The sequence below is a fragment of the Leopardus geoffroyi genome, chromosome C1 (assembly GCF_018350155.1).
Source record: "Leopardus geoffroyi isolate Oge1 chromosome C1, O.geoffroyi_Oge1_pat1.0, whole genome shotgun sequence".
In the NCBI taxonomy this organism is placed as follows: Eukaryota; Metazoa; Chordata; class Mammalia; order Carnivora; family Felidae; genus Leopardus; species Leopardus geoffroyi.
The window spans coordinates 170,758,883-170,777,313 of record NC_059328.1 but is presented as its reverse complement, the minus strand read 5'-3'; positions in this window follow the sequence as shown (position 1 = coordinate 170,777,313).

The following is an 18,431-nucleotide window of genomic DNA, read 5'->3' as shown; positions in this document are numbered from 1 at the left end:
CTCAGTCCTTAGGAGTCTCTTATGGTTTGGCTCCCTCCCTCTCTAACTTTTTTTTTCCTTCCCCTCCACCATGGTCTTCTGTTAAGTTTCTCAGGATCCACATATGAGTGAAAACATATGGTATCTGTCTTTCTCTGTATGATTTATTTCACTTAGCATAACACTCTCCAGTACCATCCACATTGCCACAAAAGGCCATATTTCATTCTTTCTCATTGCCAAGTAGTATTCCATTGTGTATATAAACCACAATTTCTTTATCCATTCGTCAGTTGATGGACATTTAGGCTGTTTCCATAATTTGGCTACTGTTGAGAGTGCTGCTATAAACATTGGGGTACAAGTGCCACTGTGCATCAGCACTCCTGTATCCCTTGGGTAAATTCCTAGCAGTGCTATTGCTGAGTCATAGCGTAGATCTATTTTTAATTTTGTGAGGAACCTCCACACTGTTTTCCAGAGTGGCTGCACCAGTTTGCATTCCCACCAACAGTGCAAGAGGGTTCCCGTTTCTCCACATCCTCGCCAGCATCTATATAGTCTCCTGATTTGTTCATTTTAGCCACTATGACTGGCATGAGGTGGTATCTGAGTGTCTTTTGATTTGTATTTCCCTGATGAGGAGCAACTTTGAGCATCTTTTCATGTGCCTGTTGGCCATCTGGATGTCTTCTTTGGAAAAGTGTCTATTCGTGTTTTCTGCCCATTTCTTCACTGGATTATTTGTTTTTCGGGTGTGGAGTTTCGTGAGCTCTTTATAGATTTTGGATACTAGCCCTTTGTCTGATATGTCATTTGCAAATATCTTTTCCCATTCCATTGGTTGCCTTTTAGTTTTGTTGGTTGTTTCCTTTGCAGTGCAGAAGCTTTTTATCTTGATGAGGTCCCAATAGTTCATTTTTGCTTTTAATTCCCTTGCCTTTGGAAATGTGTCAAGTAAGAAATAGCTGCGGCTGAGGCCAGAGAGGTTTTTTCCTGCTTTCTCCCCTAGGGTTTTGATGGCTTTTCCTGTCTCACATTCAGGTCTTTCATCCATTTTGAGTTAATTTTTGTGAATGGTGTAAGAAAGTGGTCTAGTTTCATTCTTCTGCATGTTGCTGTCCAGTTTTCCCAGCACCATTTGTTAAAGAGACTGTCTTTTTTCCATTGGATATTCTTTCCTGTTTTGTCAAAGATTAGTTGGCCATACTTTTGTGGGTCCAATTCTGGAGTCTCTATTCTATTCCATTGGTCTATGTGCCTGTTTTTGTGCCATAGATTTTTTCTAACTTTATACAAAACTTATCAATAAAATAAATTCAAAATTTACTCAATGTTTATTGTAAAATAGGTTTTCTTTCTTTGTGTTTTGAGCTTTTTATGGTTAACAGAATTGAATTAACTTTACAAAGCCCTAATATGGTGATTTAGATTTAGACTTTTGATATATCCTATTATTGAGTCTTGTGTTCTTTTGTGACTATCCTAGGGAGAAAAAATTGCTGAGGTATTTTTAAAAAAACAGTATAGTTGACATATTAATATCCTCAGTTTTTTTTAGTAAACTACATGAGATGTTCCTGTTCTAAACCTGGACATTTTATTATATAAATTTACATATCACGTTTATAAATCATTAAAAAGTTTTTCAATCCTATAGCAAAATAGAAAGGAAAGGATATTTAAAACACAGAACTAAGGAGAGTAAGCTGGAGACTAGTTAACATAAGTCTAAATTTACTCAGAAACAACGGAAAGATGGTACAGACTTTACCTTTATAATTTTCACGGTAACTAGAGAAAGAGAACGTAGGTGTTTTATAAATTAACTAGTTAGTCATTTTAACACATGTAGGATAAATTGTCTTATTTTCTTGTGTTACTGCCTACATTGGTGATGGCTCCTGATACATACACACACACACCCACATACACATATATTACATATATATATAAAATACGTATATAGTGTCAGAGCCAAATACTTTATCCAAAGACCTGCAACAGATACTTCAATGCATAGGTGGGTCTCTTTGCAGGTTAACTGACCTCAGAACCATGTTTTTATTGCCCAGAGTTTTATCGTTTTGTAACATGGTCACAAAGGATTTGAGTTTTTTGAATACTGATTTGATATCTTCCAAAACCCAGCACGAACTCATTAAAAAATGAGATATAATGACATATAACATTGTATCAGTTTTAGGTGTGCATCATAATGATTTGATATGTGTGTTGTGAAGTGATCATCACAAGTCCAGTTAACACCTATCACCGTACATAGTTGAATTTTTTCTCTTATGATGAGGACTTTTAAGATTTACTTTCAGCAACTTTCAAATAGGCAATACAGTATGGTTAACTACAGTCACCATGCTGTACATTACAACACCAGGACTTATTTATTTTATAACTGGAAGTTTGTACCTTTTGACCACATCCACCCATTTCAACCCCCTCTTCCCTGTACCCTGCCTCTAGCAACTACAAATCTGTTCTATGTATCTAAGATTTTCTTTTTTCCTAATCGCATCAATTTGATATATGACATTTGCATAAATTTAAATGTGTTACTTTGATACATTTGTATATTGTAATATTACTGCCAGTGTAATGATATATATTACATTATTATAGTACAATATTGTCTATATTTACCTTACTATGCATTAGATCTCTATACCTTGCTTAGTACCTGTGAGAAGTTTGTACCTTTAAATGACATCAGTCTTCTTCCCCCACCTCCCACCACCTGATCCACCAGTTTACTCTGCTTTTTTACAGGTTCCTTTTTACAGACCTTTTTAGATTACACACATTTAAGTGACAATTACATATTACTTGTCTTTCTCTATCTGACTTATCTCACTTGCCATAATGTGCTCAAGTTCCATCTATGTTGTTGCAAATGGCAGGATATCCTTCTTTCTCATGAATGAGTGATAATCCATTGTGTACATACACCACAGCGTTTTGGTCCATTTATCTGTCGACAGGCACTTAGGTTGCCCTCATATCTTGACTACAGTGAATAATGCTGCAATAACAGAGGAATGCATACATCTTTTTGAAATCCTCATTTCCTTCAGTACATACCCAGATATAAAATTGCTAGACTATATGGTAGATATATATTTCATTTTTTGGAGAATCTCCTTATTGTTTTCCATAATGGTTGGACAAATTTATATTCTTGAAACAGTGTATAGGTGTTCCCTATTAACCACATCCTTACCAGCACCTGTTTTCCCTTATCTTGATGACAGTCATTCTAGCAGATGTGAGGTGATATCTCATTGTGCATTTCCTTGGTGATTAGTGATGTTGAGAATCCTTTCACATGTCTCTTGCCCCTTTTGATGTCATCTTTGGAAAAATTTCTACTTAGTTCTGCCCATTTTTAATTGGATTTTTTAAAAGTTGAGTTCTTTATATTTTGGATATTAACCCCTTATCCTATATATGGTTTGCAACATTTTTGTGCCATTCTCTAGGTTGTCTTTTCATTTTGTTGTTTCTTTTGCTGTGCAGAAGCTTGTAGGTTTGATGTAGTCCATTTATTGGTTTTTGCTTTTGTTGTTTGTGCTTTTGGTGTCATGTCCAAAAAAAAAAAAACCATCATTAAGGCCAAGAATGAGGAGCTTCTTCCCTATGTTGTATGGCATCAGATCTTATGTCTAAGTCTTTGATCCATTTTGATTTAATTTTTATGAGTGGTGTGAGATAGAGGTCCAATTTCATCGTTCTGCATGTGTTTCTCCATTTTTCCCAGTACCACTTATTGAAGACGTTATCCTTTATTCATCGAGCTCCTGGCTACCTTGTCAAGTATTAGTTGACTCTATATGTCAGAATTTAATTCTGGGCTTTCTTTTCTGTTCCTTTGGTCTATATGTTTGCTTTTGTGGCAGTACAATACTGTTTTTGTTACCATGACTTTGTAATATAATTTGAAATCAAGGAGCAGAATTCTTCTGGCTTTGTTCTTTTTTTCTCAGGATTGCTTTGACTATTTGGGATCTTTTGTGGTTCCACACAAATTTTATGATTGTTTCTTCTATTTCTGTAAAGAATGCATTTGGTTTTTTGATGAATATTGCATGGGATCTATAGATAGCTTTAGGTAGTATGGACATTGTAACAATATTTATCCTTTCAATCCATGAACATAGGATATCTTTCCATTTGTTGTGCTGTCTTCCATTTTTTCCAGCAAAGTCCGGTAGTTTTCATTGTAGAGATCTTTCACTTCTTGGGTTGAATTTATTCATAAGTATTTTATATCATAAATGGATTTTTTTAAAGATGATTCATCATTAGTGTAAAGGAATGCATTTCTGTATGTTGATTTTGTATCCTGCAACTTTACTGAAATTTCAGCAGTTTTTTTACTCTTTGGAATTTTCTATATATAACACATATCATCAGCAAATAATAATAATTTTATGTCTTCCTTTCTAACTTGGATGCCTTTTATTTCTTTATGTTGTCTAGTTGCTCTAGCTAGAACTTCCAGGACTATAGTAAATAGAATTGTGGGAGTGGGAATCCTGACCTTGTTCTGGATCTGAGAGGAAAAGTTTTTAATTTTTTTCCATTGAATATAATGTTAGCTGTGGGTTTGTCAAATATGGAGTTTATTATGTTGATGTATATTTTTTGTATACCCAGTCTTTTAAGATTTTTTATCATGACAGAATGTTGTGTTTTGTCAAATGCCTTTTCTGTGTCTATTGAGATGATTATGTGATTTTTGTCATTTATTTTATTGATGTGATCTATTATATTTATTGATTTGTGTATGTTGAACCATTCTTGCATCTCAGAGATAAATTCCACTTGGTCATGGTGTATACTCCTTTTAATGTGTTCTTGAATTTAGTTTACTAATATTTTGTTAAGAATTTTTGCATGAATGTTCATTGGAAATAGTGATCTATAGTATAGTGGTTTTTTTTTTTCTTGTGGTGTTCTTATCTGGGTTTGGTATCAGGCTGATGATGGCTTCATAGAATGAGTTTGGGAGTGTTCTCACCAACTCAGTATTTTGGAAGAGTTTGAGAAGGATTGGTGTTAATTCATCTTTAAATGTTTGGTAGAGTTCCCTTGTGAAACTGATCTTGGAGTTGGGTTTTTAATTTTTTTTTAATTTTAATAGATTTTTTTTATTTTAGAGAGAGAGTGTGAGGAAGGGTAAGGGGCAGAGGGAGAAAAAGAGAGAATCTTAAGCATTCTCCATGCTCAAGCAGAGACCGATGTGGGTGGGGCTTGATGCCATGACCCTGGGATCCCATGACCTGAGCCAAAATCAAGAATCAGACACTCAACCAACTGAGCCATGCAGGTGCCACTGTGTTGGGTTTTTGATTACTGATTTAACCTCTTTAATCATGGGTATGTTCTAAATTTCTTTTTCTTCAGGATTCAGTCTTGGTAAGTTGCTTATTTCTAGAAATGTATGTAGTTCTAGGTTATCTCATTTGTTGGCATGTAATTATTTGTAATAGTTTTCTATGACCCTACGTATTTCTGTTGTATCAGTTGTAATGTCTCCTCTTTAATTTCTAATTATAGTTGAGTCAAATTCTTTCTTTTTTTGTCTTTATTTTATTTTATTTTACTTTATTTTTTTAATATAATTTGTTGTCAAGTTGGCTAACGTACAGTGTATACAGTGTGCTCTTGGTTTTGGAGGTAAATTCCCATGGTTCATCGCTTACATACAACACCCAGTGCTCATACCAACAAGTGTCCTCCTCAATGCCCATCATCCATCTTCCCCTCTCCCCCACCCTACCGCCATCAACCCTCAGTTTCCTCTGTACTTAGAGTCTCTTATGGTTTGCCTCCCTCCCTCTGTTTATAACTATTTTTCTCCTTCCCTTCCCCCATGGTCTTCTGCTAAGTTTCTCAATTTCCACATATGAGTGAAAACATAGATATCTATCCTTCTCTGACTGACTTATTTTACTTAGCATAATACCCTCCAGTTTTATCCACATGGTTGCAAATGGCAGGATTTCATTCTTTCTCATTGTCAAGTAGTATTCCATTGAATATATAAACTACATCTTCTTTATCCATTCATCAGTTGATGGACATTTAGACTCTTTGCATAATTTGGCTATTGTTGAAAGTGCTACTATAAACATTGGGGTACATGTGCCCCTATGAATCAGCACTCCTGTACCTTTTGGATAAATTCCTAGTAGTGCTGTTGCTGGGTCATAGGGTAGTTCTATTTTTAATTTGTTGAGGAACCTCCACACTGTTTTCCAGAGTGGCTGCACCAGTTTGCATTCCCACCAACAGTGCAAGAGGGTTCCCATTTCTCCACATCCTCGCCAGCATCTGTTGTTTCCTGAGTTGTTCATTTTAGCAACTCGGACTGGTGTGATATCTCAATGTGGTTTTGATTTGTATTTCCCTGATTATGAGTGGTGTTGAGCATCTTTTCATGTGCCTGTTGGTCATCTGGATGTCTTCTTCCCATTTCTTCACTGGATTATTTGTTTTTCAGATGTGGAGTTTGGTGAGTTCTTTATAGATTTTGGTTATTAATTCTTTACCCAACATGTCACTTGCAAATATCTTTTCCCATTCGGTCGGTTGCCTTTTAGTTTTGTTGACTGTTTCCTTTGCATTGCAGAAGATTTTTATCTTGATGAGGTCCCAATAGTTCGTTTTTGCTTTTATTTCCCTTGCCTTTGGAGATGTGTTGAGCAAGAAATTGTTGTGGCTGAGGTCACTGAGGTTGTTGCCTGCTTTCTTCTCTAGGGTTTTGATGGTTTCCTGTCTCACATTTAGGTCTTTCATCCACTTTGAGTTTATTTTTGTGTATGGTGTAAGATAGGGTATGGTTTCATTCTTCTGCATGTTGCTGTCCAGTTTTCCCAGCAACATTTGCTAAAGAAACTGACTTTTTTCCATTGGATACTCTTTCCTGCTTTGCCAAAGATTAGTTGGCTATACATTTGTGAGTCCAATCCTGGGTTTTCTATTCTATTCTATTCCATTGGTCTATGTGTCTATGTTTGTGCCAATACAATACTGTCTTGATGATTACAGCTTTGTAGTAGAGGCTAAGATCTTGGATTGTGATGCCTCCTGATTTGATTTTCTTTTTCAATATTAATCTGGATATGTGGAGTCTTTTATGGTTCCATACAAATTTTAGGATTGTTTTTTATAGCTTTGAGAAGAGTGCCAGTGCAATTTTGATTGGGATTGCATTGAATGTGTAGATTGCTTTGGGTAGTATTCATATTTTAACAATATTTGTTCTTTCAATCCATGAGCATGGAATGTTTTTCCATTTCCTTGTGTCTTCTTCAATTTTCTTCATAAGTTTTGTATAGTTTTCAGCATACAGAGCTTTTACATCTTTGGTTAGGTTTATTCCTACATATTTTATGGTTCTTGGTGCAATTGTAAATGGGATCGATTTCTTGATTTCTCTTTCTGTTGCTTCATTATTGGTGTATAGAAATGCAACCAATTTATGTGCATTGATTTTGTATCCTGTGACTTTCCTGAATTCATGGGTCAGTTCTAGTAGCTTTTTAGTGGACTCTTTCAGGTTTTCCATGTAGGGTATCATGTCGGTGAAAACTGAAAATTTGACTTATTCTTTGCCAATTTGGATGCATTTTATTTCATTTTGTTGTCTGATTGCTGAGACTAGGACTTCCAACACTATGTTAAACGATAGTGGTGAAAGTGGACATCGCTGTTGTGTTCCTGGTCTCAGGGGGAAAGCTCTCAGTTTTTCCCCATTGAGAATGATATTACCTGTGGACTTCTCATATATGGCTTTTACGACGTTAAGGTATGTTCCTTCTATCCCGACTTTCTTGAGGGTTTTTATTAAGAAAGATGCTGTATTTTGTCAAATGCTTTTTCTGCATCTATTGATGCATCTATTGCATCATATGGTTCTTATTCTTTCTTTTATTAATGTGATGTATCACATTGATTGATTTGCGAATATTGACCCAACCCTGCAGCCCAGGAATGAATCCCACTTGATCATGGTGAATAATTCTTTTAATATGTTGTTGAATTTGATTTGCTAGTATCTTGTTGAGAATTTTTGCATCCATGTTCATTAGGGATATTGGTCTGTAATTCATCTTTCTTGTGGGGTCTCTGTCTGGTTTGGGAATCAACGTAATGCTGGCTTCACAGGATGAGTCCAGAAGCTTTCATTATGTTTCTATTTTTTGGAACAGCTTGAGAAGGATAGGTATTAACTCTGCTTTAAATGTCTGGTAGAATTCCCTTGGGAAGCCATCTGGCTTATGACTCTTATTTGTTCGGAGATTTTTGATAACTGACTTAATTTCTTTGCTAGTTATGTGTCTGTTCAAATTTTCCATTTCTTCCTGTTTGAGTTTTGGTAGTGTGTGTGTGTCTGGGAATTTGTCCATTTCTTCCAGGTTGTCCAGTTTGTTGGCATTTAATTTTTCATAGTATTCTCTGATAATTGTTTGTATTTCTGTGGTGTTGGTTGTGATATGTCTTTTTCATTTATGTTTTTATCTATTTGTGCCCTCTCTCTTTTCTTTTTGAGAAGTTTGGCGAAGAGTTTATCAATTTTGTTTGTTTTTTTCAAAAACAGCTCTTAGTTTCACTGATCTGTTCTACTATGGGGTTTTTTTTTTTTTTTTTTTTTGGATTCTATATTGTTTATTTCTGCTCTAATCTTTATTATTTTTCTTCTGCTGCTGGCCTTGGGGTTTCTTTGCTGTTCTGCTTGTAGTTTCTTTAGGTGTGCTGTTAGATTTTGTATTTGGGATTTTTCTTTCTTCTTGAGATAGGCCTGGATTGCAATATATTTTCCTCTAAGGTCTGCCTTTGCTGCATCACAAAGGGTTTGGACTGTCGTGTTTTCATTTTCATTTGCTTCTATATATTTTTTAACTTCTTCGTTAATTGCCTGGTTGACCCATTCATTCTTTAGTAGGATGTTCTTTAACCTCCATGCATTTGGAGGTTTTCCAAACTTTTTCCTGTGGTTGATTTCAAGTTTCATAGCATTGTGATCTGAAAATGTGAATGGTATGATCTCAATTCTTTTATATTTATTGAGGCCTGTTTTGTGACCCAGTATCTGGTCTATCTTGGAAAATGTTCCATGTGTATTTGAGAAGAATGTATATTCTGCTGCTTTAGGATGAAAAGCTCTGAATATATCCGTCAAGTCCATCTGGTCCAGTGTATCATTCAGGGCCATTGTTTCTTTATTGATTTTCTGCTTAGGTGATTTGTTTCTTGTTGTAGTGGAGTATTAAAGTCCCCTGTAATTACTACATTCTTACCAATAAGATTGCTTATGTTTGTGATTGTTTTATATATTTGGGGATTTTCAAATTGGGTGCATAAACATTTATAATTGTTAGCTCTTCTCGATTGATAGACCCCATAATTATGATATAATGCCCTTCTTCATCTCTTATTACAATCTTTAGTTTAAAATCTAGTTTTCCTGATATAAGTATGGACTCTCCAGCTTTCTTTTGACTTCCAGTAGCATGACAGATCTCCATCTCCTCACTTTCAATCTGAAGGTGTCCTCAGGTCTAAAATGAGTCTCTTGTAGACAGCAGATCGATAGGTCTTTGTTTTTTTATCCATTCTGATAGCTTGTGTCTTTTTATTGGAGCATTTAGTCCACTTACATTCAGCATTATTATTGAAAGATATGGGTTTAGAGTAATTGTGTTATCTGTAGGTTTCATGATTGTGGAATGTCTCTGGTACTTTCTGGTCTTTGCAGCATTCCACTCACAGGGTCCCCCTTAGGATCTCTTGCAGGGCTGGTTTGGTGGTCATGAACTCCTTCAGTTTTTGTTTGGGAAAGCCTTTATCTCTCCTTCTATTCTGAAGGACAGCCTTGCTGGATAAAGGTTTCTTGACTGCATATTTTTCCTATTGAGCACATTAAATATCTCCTGCCGCTCCCTTCTGGCCTGCCAACCTTCAGTGGACAGGTCTGCTACTACCCTTAGGTGTCTACCCTTGTAGGTTAAGTCCCGTTTATCCCTAGCTGCTTTCAGAATTCTCTCTTTATCTTTGTATTTTTCCAGTTTCACTATGATATGTCGTGGAAAAGACCTATTCCTGTCACTTCTAAAGGGAGTTCTCTGTGCCTCCTGGATTTGGATGCCTGCTTCCACCCCCAGATTGGGGAAATTCTCAGCTATAATTTGTTCAAGTAAAACTTCTACCCCTTTCTCTCTTTCTTCTTCTGGAACTCCTTTGATACGGATATTATTATGTTTCATTGACTCACTTAGTTTTCTAATTCTCCCCTCATGGTGTAGTACTTTTTTATCTGTTTTTCTCAGCTTCATCATTTTCCATAGTTTTATCTTGTATTTCACTTATTCTCCCCTCTACCTCTTCCATCCTCACTGTCACCACATCTAGTTTATTTTGCACCTCATGTACACCATTTCTTAATTTGTCATGACTATTTTTTAGTTCCTTGATCTCTGCAGCAGTAGATTCTCTGCTGTTTTCTATGCTTTTTTCAAGCCCAGCAATTAATCATATAACTAGTATTCTAAATTCTTGTTCCATTATATTGTTTATATCTGTTTTGATCAATTCTTTAGCTGTCATTTCTTCCTGGAATTTCTTTTGAGGAGAATTCTTCTGTTTCATCATTTTGGCTAGTTTTCTATCCCTTTTATGTTTTAAAAGCTTGTTATGTGTTTCTGTTTCTGTTCCTTATGTGCTTTAAAAGCTTAATATAGTGCACCTGTAAGCACTACTATATTAAAGAGGGGTCATACACTGTCCAGGGTCTGGCCCTTCAGGAGGTGTTTTTGGAGTATGTTACATACTCTTTGTTGTTGGGACTCTGGTTGCTTTTTACTCCCTACTCGTAGTGGTGGTTTGGACCCTCTACCAGGTGTGTTTTGATTTGTTCATTGAAGTATGCCTGGAAAAAAAATTAAATAAGAAAATGGGGGGCAGTGGTAGAGGAAAAGGCCTTAATCCATTCAAAGAGAGAAATGACAGGGGTGGGGAAAAAATAAAATAAAATAAAATAAAATAAAATAAACTTGACAAGGCAGAGAAACTATACAACTTAATCCAGAGACAGGGAAAAAAAGAAGGAGATACATAACAGGTATAAAGAGAATAGATTAAATATGTCTGCTTGAACAAACCGACAACCAGAATAACCAGACTAGAGGAGGGAAGAAGTAAGAGGAAGAAAAAAAAAAAAAATATATATATATATATAATAAGAACTGATCAAGAATTAAATCAGAAAATGCAAAATTTGCTGAGTGCCTTGGAACCGGTGGCTGTGCTGGTCTAAAGTGGGGGCTGTCTGGTTGGTGAGTGTCAATCTTGCTCTGGTAGATACAGGGTTACCAGGCTTGGTATAGGCTGGTCCCGCCTGCACTGTAGCCCCTTGTCTGTTCCCTGAAGCCCCACCTTGTTGGTGATGGGGAGAAAAATGGTGACACCCCAGTCTCTCCTTCCTGGACCGGGTGTCCCAAACCACTCCGTTCAGGCGGTCCTCACAGTGCTGCACCCTCGAACAGGCCATTTTTTTTTTCTTCATTCTACAGTCTGCTGCCTCTCAGGCTCTCTGCTGGGATTCAAACCCTGATGTCTGAAAGGATCCCGCTCCACGCACCCTAGTTCCAAGGTAGAGCCACTCTGGCCCGCCAACTAAAGGCCTCTGGCTCCTCACAGCGCCACAAGGGTGGAAACGAGGTGGTTTGTCCTGCTCCAACGACTCCCGTGCCTCCCTGGCGCTTGGCTGGGATTCAACTCCCATCCACCCGAATTGTGTTAAAGGATCCTGCTCTGCAGGCCGCAGTTCTGGGGAAGTGCTGCCCCACGCCTCTGATGGAGGACCTCTGGCTGGCGGGTGAAGGCAGTCTTTGTCCTTGGACCAGCTATATACCTTCCTCCCACAGCACTCAAAGGAGGGGATTGCTTTTTCTGACTACGAGCTGTACCTCTGAGCTAGTTACCAAGCCAGGGTCTGGCTCCCCTTCTCCCCAGGCACGTGAACAGGGCAGCCGGCCCCAGTCTGGAGAAAGCCCCACAGTTAGAAACTGGATCTTTCTCCGTTTCTTCTGATCCCGGGTCCAGGGTTTTTCTCTTGTCCAAATACATTCCTACACTTCCACAGCCTCTGTTTCTTTTCTTTTTGTCTCTCCTAATTTGTCTTTCTAATTTCTGCCCTCCGTGCCTATGCTGCCTATTTTATCTCTCCCAGTTCGCAGTCATGCACCTATGGCCTGCCAGGTTGTCCCCGTGGGCTCTTGGAGATGTCTCTGTCACTCTGCAGCACAGACTCTTGGAATTCCAAGTCCTCTGGCCTCAACACTGCTGTGTTTGAGAGACAAGGGAACTTCAGGTCCCCCTACTTCTCTGCCATGTTGACCATTCTCTCGAGACTTATTTTTTTCTTAATCTAACTAAAGTCTTGTCAAATTTGTTTATCTTAAAAAAATTTTTTTTTTTTTTACATTTATTTATTTTTGAGAGACACAGAGACACAGAGAGACAGAGTGTGAGCAAGGGAGGGGCAGAGAGAGGGAGACAGAATCCGAAGGAGGCTGCAGGCTCGGAGCTGTCAGCACAGAGCCCGATGCAGAGCTCAAATTCATGAACTGTGAGATCATGACCTGAGCTGAAGTTGGATACTTAACTAACTGAGCCACCCAGGTGCCCGGAATTTGTTTACCTTTTTGAAAAAACAGGTCTTAGTTTCATTTATGCTTTCTTTTGTTTTTCTGGTCTCTATTTCATTTATGTCTGCTTTGATCTTTGTGATTTCCTTCCTTCTGCTAGCCTTAGTTTGTTCTTTTTTTTTTTTGTTCCTGAAGGTGTAAAGTTAGGTCATTTATTTCGGTTCTAATTTTTTAATATATGTGTTTATTGCTATAAACTCTTTTTTCAGAACTGCTTTCACTTCATCTTACAAAGTTTGATATGTTGTATTTCCATTTTCATTTTTTTCAAGATAAATATTTCTCTTTGATTTCATCTTTGACCCATTGGTTGTGTAAAAGTGCACTGTTTAATTTCCACATATTTGTAGATTTTCTCGCTTTGCTCTTGTTGATTTCCAATTTCATACCACTCCTGGTCAGAAAAGAAAGTTGGCATTATTCCAGTCTTGTTACATTTGCTAGGATTTGTTTTGTGTCCTATCATATTATTTATCCTGAAGAATGTTGTATGTGTACTTGAGAAGAATTTGTATTCTGATGCTATTGGATGGAATGTTCTCACGCATTATTCCATTCCAATGTTTCCTTGTTGACTTTTCTATCTGGAAAAGGTCTATCCATTGCTGATAGTGGGGTATTGAAGTCCTCTACTATTAATGTATTGTTGTCTATTTGTCCTTTAAGATCTGTTAGTATTACCTTAATATATTTCAGTGCTCAGGTGTTGGGAGCAAATATATTTATAATTGTTGTAGCTTTTTGATATATTGATCCCTTTATCATTACATAATGACCGTTGTCTCATTACCATTTTTGGCTTGAAGTCTATTTTGTCCAGTAAAATTATGGCTAACCCAGTTTGTTTATTTGTTTTATTTCTGCTTGCTTAGAATGTCACCTTCCAGCCCATCACTTTGAGTCTACATGTGTTTTTAGAGTTGAAATAAGTCTTCTGTAGACAGTCTATACTTGGGTCTTACTTTTTTACCCATCTATCCACTGTGTGCCTTTTTTACTGGTGAGTTCAGTCTAATCGTACCTACGGTGGTTGTTGATATGTAAGGATTTGCTACTGCCTTTTGCCTCTTGGCTATTTTGTTTCTCCGTTGTTCGTTTTCCCTTTTTCTTTATTTCTTTTTTGATGTTTATTTATTTTTGAGAGAGAGAGAGCATGAGTGTGTGTGCACAAGTGGAAGAGGGGCAGAGAGAGAGGGAGACAGAAGATCTGAAATGGGCTCTGCACCGACAGCAGAGAGCCTGATGTGGTGTTCGAACATACCAACGGTGAGATCATGACCTGAGATGAAGTCAGACACTTAACCATCTGAGCCACCCAGGCACCCCAAGCCTCCTCCAAGGTCCAAAGTCACCCACATAAGATGCATAGATGGATGGATCTCCTAGATATCCTGGAATGCTTTGTATAGGTGCTTTTGTTCAGTTATGGATGTCAGATTAGTTGTAAATCATAGGAGAGAGAAAAACAAGGAAAGACTCACATTGCCATGATGCTAATGTCACCAAGTTTGTTTTTTAATTTCACATAGAATGAGACGATAGGGTATTTTCCTTTTTTTACCATTTTTTTGAACTTAAGTTTTAGTTAACATGCAGTGCAGTATTGGTTTCACAAGTAGAATTCAGTGATTCATGACTTATATACAACACTCAGAGCTCGTAGTAAATGCCCTCCTTAATAGGTATTTGTCTTTTTATGTCTAACGTATTTTACTTAGCATAATGTCCTCAAGGTCTATCCCATCAAATAGGATGACAAGATTTCCCCTTTTATTGTGGTTGAATAATATTCCATTTTGTGTATATATATATATGTGTGTATACACACATATATATGTGTATATATATGTATATATATACGTATATATGTAGACATATATATACGTATATATGTGTGTGTATACACACACATATATAATGTATAGTATATACATACATATGTATATACTACATATATATAAAATGTAGTATACACACACACACACACACACTACATTTTCTTTACCCATTCATCCATCAATGAACACTTTGTTTGTTTCCATGTCTTGTGCTATTATAAATAATGCTGCAAAGGAGGTACAAATATATTTTCTAGTTAGTGTTTTTGTTTCCTTCAGATAAATACCCAGAAGTGGAATTATTGGTTCTTGTGGTAGTTTTTAATTTATATTCATTTTTACTGCTTTTGTGTATCCTACCTTCATACTGTGATTTTTGGTCTTTTCTTTCCACTCCAAGAGTCCCCTTTTATATTTCTTGCAGGGCTGGTTTAGTGGTCATGAACTTCTTTAATTTTTGTTTGTCTGGAAATTCTTTGTCTCTCCTTCTATTCTTAAATGATAGCTTTGCTGGATAATCTTGGCTGCACGTTTTTCCCATTCCACACTTTGAATATATCATGACGCTCCTTTCTGGCTTGGAAAATTTCTGCTGAAACAGCTGTTCATAACTTTATGGGGTTTCCTTTGTATGCAGCTGTCTTGTCTTGCTGACTTTATTATTTTTTTCTTTATAACCATATTTTGCCATTATATGTCTTATGGATATAAGTCATATGTCTATATGGATCTGCTTCTGCTGATTTTTTTGGGGGGTTCTCTGTGCTTGTTGGTCTGGATATCTGTTTCCTTCCCCAGATTAGGGAAGTTTTGAGCTATTATTTCTTTAAATTGTCCCCTTTTCTCTTCCTTCTTCTTTGGGACTCCTACAACATGAATGCTATTACATTTGATGGAGTCACTGAGTTCCTTAAGTCTATTCTTCTTTTGCATAATTCTTTTCTTTCTTCTCTTTGGTTCAGCCTGATTACTTTCCATTACTTTGTCTTCTAGCTTATTGATTCATTCTGCTTCTTTAACACTTTCCACAAAGTATGTTTTTCATTTTGTCTATAGAGCCCTTTATCTCTGCTATGTTATTTGTGTCTCTGTGTTAATGGTCTCACTGATAGTCTCCACTCTTTTCTCAAGTCTGGGTAGTATCCTTATAATAATCATTGTTTTACACTCCCCATCAGGCACGTTACTTGCATCTGATTCACTTAGATCCTCAGTCATAGCCTTGTCCTGTTTTTTTTTCTTGTGGAAAAATTCCTCTGTCTTCACATTTTGTGTTTCTGTGCCTGTTTCCCTGTGTAATGAAAGTCAGCTATGTCTCCCCTTCTTGAGGGTAATGGCCTAATGAAGGAGAGGTCCTGTAGTGCCCTGTATTGTAGTATCCCTTGTTCCCCAGGACCTGCTGCTCCTGGGAATGTCTGCAGTGTGTGTTGTCTGTGCTCTGCTGTTGTGTCCTGCTTTATCCTCCAGGCCAGCCATCTGCAGAGGTTCTGCCTGTCTGTTGTAGGTTGTGTTTGGTCCCTGGCCCAAATGTGGTGTATTTTAACTAGGTGTGCTCTGGTCTATTTGTGAAATAGGAAATGTCACCACTGCCACTGGAACCAAGGCCTTGGCAAATTTGTGTTGGGAGTGTGGCATTGGCAGGGGTTTGGGCCAGCCTTCTTGGGGGAGATCCCCACCATGCTGGGACTCAGACAAGTATGACTGGGAAGGGTGGTTCCACTAGGGTGCAGGAGACAGGGCTTGGTATAAGCAAGTTAGGGAGCAAGTTCCCTGGGTACTGCACTGGTTCCCACAGGTAGCCCTGTGCTTATGCTGAGTGGTGAGTGAAGGAAATGGCTCTGCCAGCTCCTTTATTCCTGGAGAGGTCTCTCTGTGAAGGCTGCTTCTTTGCCACATGGTCAAAGATAAACTAACCTCCCTATTATGTGCCCCATGTTCTCATTAGATTGCTGTTTCCACACTGTATGTCCATAGGCTGTTTGTCCTTCCTTTCCTCCGGGAAGTAGTCCCAATGTCCTCCAAGCTTTCCCAGAACCAAACACACTAACCTTTAACACTCCAGGCTTTAAGTCCCATTGGTTGTAAGAACTCATGAAATTCAGGCCTTCTCACATTCCAAGCCATTTGCTACGGGGATTAGTTTTCCCTGTGTGTTAGTCTCTTGCCCTTCCCTGGGACTCTGGCTCCCTCCTTACTGCAACAGCCACAATCCATTTCTCTCCCAAGCTGAATCTCCACACTTCCTACCTTCTTTTATGTGGCCTCTTTTCTACCTTTAGTTGTGGAGCATTATCAGCCAGTCTTCAGATTGATTTCTGGGGTGTTTAACGACATAGGATAGCTATGTCGTTGTGTTCATGGGACATGGTGAGCTGAGGGGACTGCTACTCTGTTGTCATCTTCCCCTCTCAAATTGTTCCTTTTTCTTAATGTAGGTTTTTGACCACTATAAACTTACACTGGAACTGCTTTTGTTGCATCCCCTAAGATTTGGTAGGTTGTATTTTCATTTGTCTCCAGGTATTTTGTTTGACCAATTGATAGTTCAGTAGCATGTTTAGTCTTCACACATACATCATTTTTCTCATTTTTTTCCCCTTGTATTTTACACCATCAGAAAAGATACTTGATAGGATTGAAAACTTAAATTTATTAATATTTGTTTTATAGCCTAACATATGATCTATACTGGAAAATGTTCCCTGTTCATTTGTGAATGTCTATTCATCTGGTCTGTTTTCTTTTTGATTTTCTGTCTAGACCTACTGATGAAAATGGGGAGATATACCCTATTATTGCTATTTCTACCTTTAAGTCTTAACATTTGCTTTATATATTTAGTTGCTCCTAATTTAGGTGCGTAATTGTTGGGTTGATCCCTTTATCATTATATAATGAGCTTGTCACTTATTACAATCTTTCTCTTAAAGTATATTTTGTCTAATAAGCATAGCTAGATCAGCTTTTGGTTTCCACTCTTCCTTCTCTTCACTTCTGAGCTAATGTGTGTCCTTAGAGCTGTAGTGTTTCTAGTAGGCAAGCAGATCATTGGGTCTTGTTTTTTTAATCCATCCAGCTATTCTATGTATTTTGAATGGAAAATTCATTTATATTTAATTATTGATGGGGAAGGCCTTACTATCATTCTTATTTGTTCTCTGGCTGTTTTATAGTTCTCTTGTTCTTGCTCTCTTGCTGTCTTGTGAGTGTAGAGATTCATTTTATTCTATTCTCGTTAACTTTTGTGCATCTATTACAGGTTCTGCTGTGTGATCACCATGAGTCTTACATAGAACATCTTTATATATATCAGTCTGATGCTAACAATTAAATTTTACCCTCCTACAAAAACTACCCTTTTACTCCTTTGATGTCCGAATTTAAGTCTTTTTAGTATGAACAATTATAGTTTTACGACCTTTGTCTTTCAAACTTTATACTAGATTTATAAATGATAGAACCACCAGCATCACATTAGAGTACAGTGATTTTAAGTATATAGTTTGGCCAGTGAGATTTATATTTTCACGTTTTGTATTGACTAATGCCTTTTCATTTCAGTTTGAGTCCCATTAATATTCCTTGTAAGGCTTGTCTAATGGTGATGACTTCCTTCAGCTTTTGCTTATCTGGAAGACTCTCACTTTTAATTCTGAAGGACAGTTTTCTGGGTGTTCTTGGTTGGCAGTCTTAAAGTTTCCTCCTTGTTGTGATATTGCACCAGGGGATGGGGTTAATGATGAGATTGTGCCATAGCTAGCTTCTCTTGCCCACTCCAGTGTGTGTGTGTGTGTGTGTGTGTGTGTGTTCTCATTTACCTGATGTGTAAGAGTCACTTGGCTGGTGTCTGGATTTCTTTCAGAGGGAATAGTTTTGTACATATCTG